The following is a 12,218-nucleotide window of genomic DNA, read 5'->3' as shown; positions in this document are numbered from 1 at the left end:
TTTATGCACTATGTGGTTTCTCTGCCCTAATCAGCCCTATTGAACTAATTTCTTTCCTTATTCTGTCTTGACTAACCGTTTGAACTAGACTACTTAATTAAAGGATTCCAGTTGTCTTAATTGACACTAATTGATTGCTATTTCCATGTTTGTGCATCCTTTGACTATGTATTTCTTGTTTTCAAAACTATATAAAGACCTAGTCTTTCCTCTTTACACACACTGAAATACACACGAACAAAAACACTTCTGATTACTTACTGTCTTGCAATACTGTTTGAATTCAATACTTGGCTTTGCTTGAGATCTTTTGGAACTACTTTGTTTGCAACTTGGCTCTCTCAAGGCTACTATTTTCTTACTTATTTTCCTTTGAAACTGGTACATCTTTTATTTAATTTTCTGCCTCACCCCTTGTGAGCACGTGATTTTTGTTTACGCGACAATCACTCCAAAAGAAATCAAAATAATAACAAATGGTCTCGTCATACAATTTTTGGAATTTACGTGACATTTTTTGGTAGTTATTTGTGGTTCTGTCCATTTTTATTTAGTCTTATCAAACAAAAATACAAAATATATATGTCGTTTGTAATTGAACCATAATTCGGTTATTAAAAGAAAAATCACAAAAATATGCATCTTTTATTCTATTTGTCGCCATGGTGTGATTTTACCTATTCAAATATTTTAATATGTGTGTGATAATTGTGTTAAGTGCTAATTAATGGGTGTTTAATTTCATTTTTTTTAATTAGTTTTTGTGTTTTAAAATTAGAAAATAAAAGAAAAGAGTGCAAATTGGTTTAAAAATCGGATTGGGCCTATTTTCTTTTTAAAATTTGAGGCCCAATAGCAGCCCAAGGCAGCCAGTCCAAGCAGCCCATCTCCCAGGCCACCAAAACGACGTAGTTTGACACCAAAACTACGTCGTCTCAAGGACAATCCATCTCATCCATTCAAACTAGGTCGATCTAACAGCCCTCGTCCCATCTCCCTTACCCATTACTTAACCCGACCCAATGAAACCCGGTTTGATCCGTTCCAGCATAAGACCAAACGACCCCGTTTCATATAATTAAAGTAATCCAAACCGTTGAGCTCATCAGATCCAACGGTTTGGATCTACTCACCTACCCCGTATATAAGCCCATCCCTCTTACCCCACGCCACCAAGCCAGACCCCCCCTGCCCTTAGGTCGTCCTCACCAGACCCAATCCCCACGGAACCCTAGCGCCGCCCCCCTTTCCCCTCACCATAAACCCGGCGGCAAGGACGCCGGTGACCACCACCTTAACACCCTAGGACCACCCCGACCCCCTGAACACAGATCCACTAACCGTGGGTCTCGAATCCTCCCCCACCATCTCGAATCTTCATTTGAAGATTCGAGCCGGACCTCGACCTACACCAAACCACCCCGGATTCACACTAGACACTCCCCCGACCTCCATCGTGACCAAACCAGGCTTGGTTTGGTCCGAATCTAACCAGAAAACATAAATCCTAAATCTGCCCTAAGAACCCTAGAAATTCAGAATCCGGGTTTTGTCCATTTAAACAAGAAAGTTGAGGTCTAATAGATTTTAATCGAGGTGTTCTCAGTTGAGAACACTTCGATTAAAGTCCGTTCAACCCCAAGAAAGGTCGACTCAAAATCCGAGATAAGGCCTTCTGATTTTTCAAACCTTTAAGGTATTTCTGTTCTCCTTTTTCTTATCAGTTCATTTTATTGTTTGTTTTAATTTGTTCGGCATGTTTAATTAGTTTTGTTTATTTCTGGGATTCCACTGCCAGTTATTCTCCATCTCCGATAGACCTTTTATTCGGTTGATTGTGTTTCTGTTTACGTTTGAATACGTATAATGATATACATATTTCAGCTTGATTAAATCGTCGAATCAATAATGCCTGTGTTTCCCCTGTATCGTGTAAAATTGTCGAGAACAGTCTATGCCCTATTTGTGTTGTTTGTTTGATCGACTGTTTGTTCTATGTTATAATTGGTATAGTCGATTCGATACGCGTTGTCAATTAGTTCAGCCTTGAATGGTGATAATTTGACTCATGCTATTTAATTTGATTTACTGAGACATGGTTAAAACAGCTGAGAATTGATTGTCATTGTGTATTAGTCTGTTTAGCTAAGTCAGAAAGCATTTAAGAATTGATCTATAGCTGCAGTCTAAGTTAGATTTCAGACTTTGGTTTAAATTGATAGCATGTTCACCTAGTTTAGGTTTTGGGCAGCATGTGTTTTGTCAGATGCTAAGGAATTAGAGTAAAATGGACATCATGTGCTGTCAGAACACACCCCTACTGCCCATACCTGTTCAAACTAATAAAATGATAAACCATTTTAATAAGAGAAGAGGGTCTGTCAGGGGAATCTTATGGGCTATCTTTTCTTTTAAACTGGTGAGTGGAAAAACAGAAGAGGCCACATGGGAGGGGGTTCAGTTTGTCTAATAGGCTGTTAAAGGGTCTGATAAGGGATAAATAGAGGGGTCTTTCCACTAGTTGGGGGGGACACACATATAGACATATAGAGAGAAATAGATACACAGATTGAAGGACAGAGAGATACAGACAGAAGCTAAAAACTAGACAGAAACAGTTCTGAATTAGGAAAGGTTGTTTTCCAGATATAAAAAACAGTCCTGAAAAGAGAGAAATTCAGTTTTTGATTGGCAACATAATTCCATCAGGCTTTGGTTAAGTTTGAAGCCTCAGTAGTTAATACTGTTTCTTTTTGGTTTTGACTCCAATTCGTTGAAACTTCCTCTGCAATCTACTGCTCCAACCTTGGTTTGAGTTCGAGTCCATTTTGAGTTTTGCATGCTGTTTGTTGCTACCTGGTTTTTCACAAATCTTTCGGGTTTCATTTGAGTTGTTCCTGGTGCACTTGGTTACTGTCATTGCTATTGTATTTATTATTGTTGCTGCCTTTCCTGTTTGCTGCTGCTGATGATTTCTCTGCCTTCTGTTTCTTCTGTTGTATTCAACATCCAGGTACACGCTTCTGAAACTATGGATTGATGTACGTTTGAATTGGAAGTTGAGTTGAAGTAAACAAAGAAATGAATCGTTCACCTACTTTCACAGTACCTGTGTTTCAAATATAGCAATAGGATTAAAATGATTCATTTGGTTCGTATTTGCTTGGACTCATTCTAATCGCATTTGTTTTTTTGTATAAATTGGGGTGTACCTGAACCAATATGGACTGTTAAGTAGTATGTTGTTATATTGGTTAGACATATGTCCATGTGTTTTTAGCAATTTAGTTTGGTTGGTGATGATAACATAATACAGAATATTAGCAGGCATTTGTATGTATCCCGTTGGATCTTTGAATTGTTTTGCCATGGCCCGATTCAGTTTGATTTCAACGCATATGTCAAGCAAATTTCATATAACGTTAGTTATTGCCAATGGATTAACCATTAATGTCAACTCTCTCGTTTGAATTCCCTGTTTCAATATAGGTTTAATAGTGTAGTTTAATAATTAATGTTAGCATCAGCTCACCATGTAAATAAAGTGGTTATTAACTCTATAGAATCAACAGGTTTTTACATATTAGGGAATACGAATCAATGGTGCGGGGTTAAGAGCTTTAATCTAATAGGCGTGAATCTAGAAAGATGGCTAAAATTTAGATCTAATAAACTTTCGAATAAGCACTAAGACTCAAGGTTGATGTTTATTTTGACTAGTCGAAAACCATTATTGGTCTATCCCTATAATTATGTGAAGTTAATCTAGTTATAGAATAATTAATCTTCTTTGAATATATTATTTTGTCGATTTTGTATTCACTTATAATTCCAAATTTTAAGTAATATTCTTTTCTGTTAACATTCATCTTAATCTAGTATGTAATATGATGTGCTTGTAGCATGTAACTAAATAAGATCCCTTTCGCTCTCTCTTATTTTTAGAAACAAAATTAATGGAAATGTAGTCTTTTTTAGGACACCTTTTAAAATAAATGAGATGAGCCTCGCTAAATAAAAATGCACAAATCGCGGGGCCCTCATAAATGTACATGTTAAATACTTAGAATCCGGGATGGGTTATTTAGCGAATTTCATGACCCTCCCCAAAAATAACGTGATAGTCTCTTTAGGCGCATTTCAATAATGTTACTTTCTTAAATTCGGGTGAGCATTTATGTGACCCAACTTCAAATCTCAACGGAGTCGAAATGTGTTAACAAATACGGGTGCATTGATTGTGACGTGATTCGAGATGCATTTTCGCGGCGTTGCAAGTCTATAAAAATAATAATAAAGCGGTTTAAATTTAATAAAAGCACATAAGTTATAACATGTATTTAAATCAGATATTTAGCAATTATAACAATTTAAGCGACCGTGCTAGAACCACGGGATTCGAGAGTTTCTAACACCTTCCCTCGGGTCAACAGAATTCCTTACTTAGAATTTCTGGTTCGCAAACTTCATTTGGAAAGTCGAAAATTTCCTCGATTTGGGATTCAAGATAAACCGGTGACTTGGGACACCAAAAGCCAAACCTTTCCCAAGTGGCGACTCTGAATTAAATAAATAATCTCATTTCGAATTTTGTCACATAAATTGGAAAAACTCCATCGCGCATCTTAACCCTTCGGGGCGGGCGCGCAAAAAGGAGGTGTGACAGCTCTGGCGATTATGCTGGGGATTTCAACCCAGAACCTCTAGTTCAGGGTTCAAGAATTCGAGCTTAGAATAATTGTTATATTTGGCTTTATTATATGATCTTTATTACATGTTTTGGCATAACGTGCTAAATGTTGTCTTTTACCGCTTTGATATTATCTTAACTGTATATAAACTGTGCTGAAACCCTTCTCTTCTTACCTCCGGGGAGAAGCTCGCTGGTCGAGACTCCTTATTCTGTTAGTGTCAATACCTGAAATAAGAAAGAGGCCGGACAAGTTACAAAGCCGGACGATCTCGCGGGTCCCCAGTACGTAGCGCCCTCCTCGACTCGAGTTGTCCGCTCGGGTACACAGTCTAGAACATATACCCAGATTATAAACCTAGTATGACAAAACCTCATGCCGGATCCCTAGTAGTAACGCTTATTTGCATCATGTTGCATTTGACATATGGGACTCAACACAGGGGTTGGGTCCGTCTAGGACAGACAACCTGAAATGAAAAGACCATCCTGCTGCATCCCGTTTGTTTTGCGCATTTATTTGCTTCAGATCTGCATGCTGACCGGTTTCTGAAATAAAAAAAAAAAATAAAGAGGAAAAAAAATAGCAGCGTAGGGAGATAACTACTTATTTTTAGAAAAATAAAACCAATGTCCAAGTAGAATCAAAACCTCGCCGATATTTTCATAAAAAAAATGAAAACAAAATTTGTCTTTTAGTTTGATTTATAAAAAAAAAACATATATAATTTCCTTTTAATCACTTTCAAAATCCAAAAAAAAGTATTTGTTTAAAAATTAAAAAAAAGGGAAAATTCGAAATTCAAAAAAATATTTTTTCTTTTGTAGTATCTCTTTCATAAATTCATACTAATTGTCCAAATACCTCCTTAGAAGATTTTTCGAAATTTCAAAAAAAAAAAGTGAAAAGAAGTTAAAATTCAAAGAAAAAATATTTCTTTAGTCGTCGTCTCTTTTCAAAAAAAAAAACAAATAATAAAAAAAAATCGAAATCCAAAAATATTTTCTCCTTTTCTTTGTAAGTATTTCATTCAAAAAAAGGGGGTAGTTTATTTCCTTTACGCCTGATCGGACCGAACTACGCGGGTCTGATTCTCACCGGATGTGAGATACGTAGGCAAACCTCATCGGTTCCGACCCCAATTTTTAAAAATCCAAAAAATATTTTTTCATTAGTTCATTCTTTAGAAATCTTTCCTTAGAAAATTCAAAAAAAAAAGAGAAGAAGTTTTTAAGGGGTAGTTTCCTTCTTTCTGAAGTATTTCATACGGAAAAAGAAATAAAAAATAATAAAAAAAATAAAAAATAAAAATCCAAAATACAGGATTCCTTTATTTTGAAGTATTTTTCCAAAAAATCAAAAAAAAAATCAAAAAAAAAAGAGAATCAATATATATATTCGTTCTTTTAAAGACTTTCTTTCTTCAAAAGTCTTTCTTTCGTAAATGGCATAGAATTAAAAATTAAAGTCCAAAAATATTTTCATTTTTCTTTAGAGGTACTTTTGTAAATTTTAAAAAAAAACTCGAAAATCCAAAATATTTTCTTAGAAGTGCCTCTTTCAAAAATCAAGAGACGACAGCCAAAATCCAAAGAGAATATTTTCTTTCTTATTTAGAAAAAAGAGAGAACAAATGAAAATTCAAACAAAAATATTTTTTTTTCTTACTTCTAAAATTCTCGAAGTTCCAATCAAAAGAAAAGGAATTTTTAGAAGTCTATCTTTCAAAAATAAAAATAGGGTCAAATTCAAAAATCCAAAAAAAAAATATCCTTTTCTTCTTTTAAAGCATTTTTTTTAGAAAAAATCCAAAAGAAACAAAAATCCAAAAAAAAAACCTTTATTCTTTTAAAGCATTTTTTTTAAAAAATAAATTATTCCAAAAAAAAGTTAGTTTACTTACTCTATTCACGATCGCCCGAACTACGCCGGTTTGATTCTCACAGGGTATGAGATACGTAGGCAACCCTCATCGGGTCCAACCTCCCTTTTTTCAGAAATAGCCGAAATGTCAAATTTTAATAAATAAGTCAGGTGATGTTGTTTTGTCATAAATAGTCGAATGTTCCCGAAAGGGACGCCGGAAGGCTGACTTTGCATAAACAGCCACCTTTTGGGTCATGTTTAGGATTTTTATCCAGTTGACCCGCACAGCCTTAAAATCTTCATCCCCGAAGTGCTGAAAGGCTGTGTTCGAAAATCTGATCTTTTTTTTTAGAAAAATAGTCAAAATATTTTTTTAAAGTCACCTTAATAAATGTGCAGGATGAGCACGATGCAAAATGAACACTTTTCGATAATGACTAAAATCCCAGTCAAGTTACGACTATGGTGGAATGATCTAGGTGCTGAGGGGCAAGATGAGGTCAAGAAATATCTGAAAGGTCTCACGGGTTTACTGGAAATCTAGCCTCGGGGAGATATCATAAGAGCTTTGGTCACCTACTAGGACCCAGCGCACAATATTTTCCATTTTTCCGATTTTGAACTCACCCCGACTCTGGAGGAAATGGCTGGGTACATCGGAATTGCTGAACTTCCCTTAAGGCAAAGATACATGGTCGCCCCAAGGGCTGTCACGGTGCATCGGTTTCTAGACTCACTAAAATTACCCAGGACGGTCCACAACCCAGATTTGGCCGACGGTTTTTGTACTCCATGCTTCATATACGACAGGTACAGTCATGTAGGAGGATTCAACAATCCGATTAACAAGCTGTGCAACAAAGGTAGTCATCAGAAGTGTGACAAGCACAGACGGGTGGCTTTCATGATAACGTTTTTGGGCCTTCTGGTATTTCCGAGGAAAGATGGAAATATTGATCTGAAGATATCCGGGGTCGTCAGTACTTTACTCACTCAAAATGACAGTACTCTCGCGCCTATGGTGGTATCCGATATCTTTCGAGCTCTCACAGCTTGCAAAGCCGGGGGGAATTTCTTTGAAGGTTGTAACTTGCTGCTACAAATGTGGATGACTGAACATCTCTGCCATCGTTCCGAGCTTTTGAGCCATGGTTCCTCGGAGAAAACTTGCATAGAAGAATTTTACACGAGAACCAAAGAGATCAGTCTGCCCAAAGGAGTTATGGCATGGACCTCATTATTTCAAGCTCTTACTGCCAGCCAAATACAGTGGACACTGGGATGGCTGCCTGTTGATGAGGTCATATATATGCCAGCAACTAAAACTCATTTCCTACTGATGGGACTTAAGAGCATTTAACCTTACGCGCCCTGCCAAGTCTTGAGACAACTCGGAAGATACCAGATAGTACCACACGAGGAAGATCTTAGTGCTCAAACAATTGAGATAAGCCCTGACGGACAATTTCCTGAAGCAAAAATCCGCCAGATCTGGAATGAATGTCAATATTTGAAAGCAGATACTTGCGTGCAGAATCGGGCCAAAAGTGAGATGGCACCAGGTTACCTTGCATGGTACAGAAGAGAACTCGAACATGAAAGGCCGGTTAAAAGACCCTACATCCTGAATTTCACTGAGTCATCGCAAAGGCAGTGGGATTGGTTGGCAAAAGAAAGAGGCTATCATACCGAAATCAGAAAGTTGAAGCAACAAGTGGAAGGCCTGAAATATGAGCACAACGTGCAAGTTGCTACCGATCTGGGAGAACAGAACAGGTTGACTCAGGAAAACGAGATGCTCAGGGCCCAGATCAAACAGATGAGGATAGATGCTGATAAACAACCAAGGAGTCGATCAGACGAGCAGTTGATAAAAAGGCTGAAAAGTGAAGTCTTGGAATGACGAGATGGTTTAGAAAAGTCTGAAAACGTCATGGCAGAGCTCAAGGTACAGTGGGGTACACGAGCAGATAAGCATCGCCGATACTTGAATCAATTGAGAGGCGACCACGAGAAAACTGTTGCCAAAATGAAGAGAGAGATGGCTACACTTGAGGTTAAAGCAGTTAATCAGGCCGAGGATTTCCAAATTGAGAGCAGATACTGTTACGACTTGTTAGCCCAGATGAAGGTAGAAGTGCGGTAACTGAAGAATCAGCATATGCAGGATTCTCAGGTTTTAAAGACGTGCAATGATCAGATAAAACGCCTGCTCATAGAGAAGAAGCAAACCAGAGATAAGATCAGGACCATTGCCCATGCCATCATCAGACGGTGTCTACGGTGTGTGAACATGACCAGCATTACCATTCTCTTGGCAGTGATGGGTTATGTCAAGCAGACCATGCATGAGCTGGAACAACTTGAAAGGGATCTCACACCTAGGACCGCGGCGAGGCCGAACGATGCCCCGCGGGCACCAATTTTCGAAACCTTAATGTATTCATAGGTCGAGTCTGTATCTTAGCATCTTCTGTCCGTCTTTTCGCATCAGGGTGCATTAGTCTGTTTGAGTCTATGTTTATTTTCAAGGTTTGTTTTTCCTTTTTCAAAAATGTTGGTTGTAATAAATTGTTTCAGTAATAAAAGGTGTGCTTCTTTTACACTCATCTGTTTTGAACTACGTAAGGATCTGATTCACGCGACATCGTGATACGTAGGCAATCCTTATCGGATCCGGTCACATTTTTTTAACTGCAAATATTGAAAACAGTAATAAAAAAGGGGAACAAAGAGAAAGAAAGAAAAATAAAAATAATAATAATAAAATAAAGGGGAAGCCTAAAAGGAAGCCGGAATGACGCATGCTTTCGTTGCAAAGATGTAAGAATTCACTTAACTGTATAGATGCATCATGCCCAAACGTGAGATTACCTATCTGTTATTTGTTTCGAACTAACCGTTCGTTTGTCGTTGAGTCCTTCCAGGTTTGAGAAAAGGCGGTTGGTTTGGTGAAAGTCTGGCCTCACATTCATACTTCACGAGGTCGAAAGGGAGTGTTCAATTACCTGTTGTTAAGTCAAGAGGGGGTACTCACACTTACTTCACAAGATCAAAGGGAAGCATAGAAATGTCTTCAGAAATTCCGTTGCCGACAGTTCCTGTTTCCGAGGAGAGTTCGATCTCGGCCGTCCTCACACCCGAGTCCGCAACTGCGGAGGAAAATAGAATCCTGCGGCTCCGCATGTTGGAAATGCTGGATGACTGGAATAACGGAAAAGAGCCACCAAGTGTTATCCCTGGATTCCCTGAGTTGTTCTCCAAGACAAGCGGGGCTTCTAACGTCCCCATAAGCTATCCGGCTGCCCCATTCGGGTACCCAGCCATTTCGGCCTTCTCCGCTGGATCGCCCTCTGATTCTTATCCCCGGACGTCAACAACAGATGTAAATACAAACATCTTTACTGCACCTCCCTGTCCAATCATGGCACAACCTGCTACACACAAGCCAAATTTTGACTCATCCTCGTTTACATTCCAAGCACCATCTTTCTCAATGGAACCAACTCGGTTCGCCACCAGCACTCATCCTCCACAGCCTCAATGCGAGTTTACACCTGGGCAGGATCAGAACCCCAAAATTGCTGAACAAGATGAGATAGCCAAAAGAATGAGAAGCCTTGAGCAGAGTTTGAAAAACATACAAGGTTTGAGCGGACAGAAGAGCGTCTCCTATACCGATCTATGCATGTTCCCTCACGTGCACCTACCCGTGGGTTTCAAAACCCCAAAGTTTGAGAAGTACGACGGGAACGGCGACCCCATTGCTCATTTCAAGAGATATTGCAACCAACTGCGGGGAGCCGGCGGCAAAGAGGAATTGCTAATAACATATTTTGGGGAAAGTCTGGTAGGAATAGCCTCAGAATGGTATATGGACCAAGACATATCTCGATGGCATATATGGGATGATCTCGCCAGAGATTTTGTGAGACAATTCCAGTATAACATCGACATTGCACCAGACCAAAATTCTCTATCAAACTTGAAGAAGAAACCTTCAGAAAGCTTTAGAGAATATGCTATTAAGTGGCGCGAGCAGGCATCGAGGGTAAAACCTCCCATGGACGAGATAGAAATGGTCACTACTTTTCTCCAGGCTCAAGAGTCAGACTATTTCCAGAATATGATGTCAGCCATGGGAAAGCCTTTCGCGGAAGCAATCAAGATTAGGGAGATGGTGGAGAACGGTTTGAAAACGGGTAGAATCCTAAGTCAGACAGCCATAAGGGCAACCTCCCAAGCCGTCCAAAGCGGGTCCGGAGGAATGGCAAGAGGAAAGAAAAAGGAAGAAACGGCCATGGCAGCATCAGAAGCAAGGGAATATCGTACTCCCAGGCCCCATTTTCCAGAAAGAACCCCACAACACTACTACCCCCACCAAAATGTGACATATGCTCATCAACCCTACATGGTCATGAACACCCAGCCTTATGTCCATCCGCCACAGCAAGCCAATCGAGGCCAAGCTCCACCTCCCAGAAATCAGCCTCCCTACTGCAACCACTATAATCCACAGCCTCCTCAAAATAACTTCCGCCCTCAGGAACTACCTAGAAGGTGGACTTTCACACCCATCGGTGAACCGTATTCTACTTTGTTCCCAAAGCTAGTCCAGTTGGGTTTCCTGCAGCCAGTCCCTCAGACAAGGCACAATCCGGCATCACCTACTTACAAAGCCGGTGTTAGATGCGCCTATCATTCAGGAGCGGAAGGGCACGATACAAATGACTGCTGGGCTTTGATAAGGGTAGTCGAGAATTTAATAGAGCAGGGGAAAATAGTACTAAGGGACGAGGAGGTCCCAAATGTGACTAACAATCCGTTGCCTGCTCACAATAATGGGCCGCTAATTGGAATGATCTGCGAGGACAAAGAATTTGATCCTGCTTTAAAAGCTATAATCGCCATCGTCGACGCAGGGAAAAAGCCTAAACAGCCCCGAAGCTAGAAAAAGGGGAAAAAAAGGTCAGTACAATCAAGGGCGAGCCCGAAGAGAAGGTGGAGAGAAAGACGGTGCCTGTGAAGAATGGAGTTCTTTACGTCCCACGAGGTCGAGCAGAGAAGCTGCAGAGTTTTGAAGTCAAAAGGGAAAAACCAATGTATGTATCAAAAAGGGCCTATGTGATCCGGGGGACGATTAAACCACCTCGGCTGAATGAGCCAGTGGTTATCGGACACATGCCACAAAAGCCAATGACAAACCCGTCCACAGTACCGTGGAACTATCAAAGAACGTTGGTTACGTACAAAGGCAGAGAGGTCACGGGAGAACTTCCGGAAAATACTTTCATTGGAAGGTATTCGAACACTCAAGATCTAAACAACGCCACACGGAGACGCTTCCCACCAAAGAAGCCTGTAAGCGTTGAAGAAGCGGAAGTTTTCTTCCAAAAGATGAAAATGCCAGACTACGAAGTGGTAGATCAACTACGCAAATGCCTCGAGCAAGTGTCCATGCTATCTCTGCTGATGAAGTCGGCTGAACACCAAAAGATCTTGCTCAAGACCCTGAACGAAGCATACGTACCAGTTGAAACCTCAGTCGAACAATTGGAACGAATGACGGAGAGGTTCTTCGCCATTAACCAGGTTTCTTTCAGCAAGAACGACTTACCCCCAGAGGGAGCAGCTCACAACAAAGCCTTGCATCTGACAGTT

Source organism: Nicotiana tabacum, chromosome 7 (genome assembly GCF_000715075.1).
Source record: "Nicotiana tabacum cultivar K326 chromosome 7, ASM71507v2, whole genome shotgun sequence".
Taxonomy (NCBI): Eukaryota; Viridiplantae; Streptophyta; class Magnoliopsida; order Solanales; family Solanaceae; genus Nicotiana; species Nicotiana tabacum.
The sequence above is the reverse complement of the archived record's forward strand: the minus strand, read 5'-3'. Positions refer to the sequence as shown.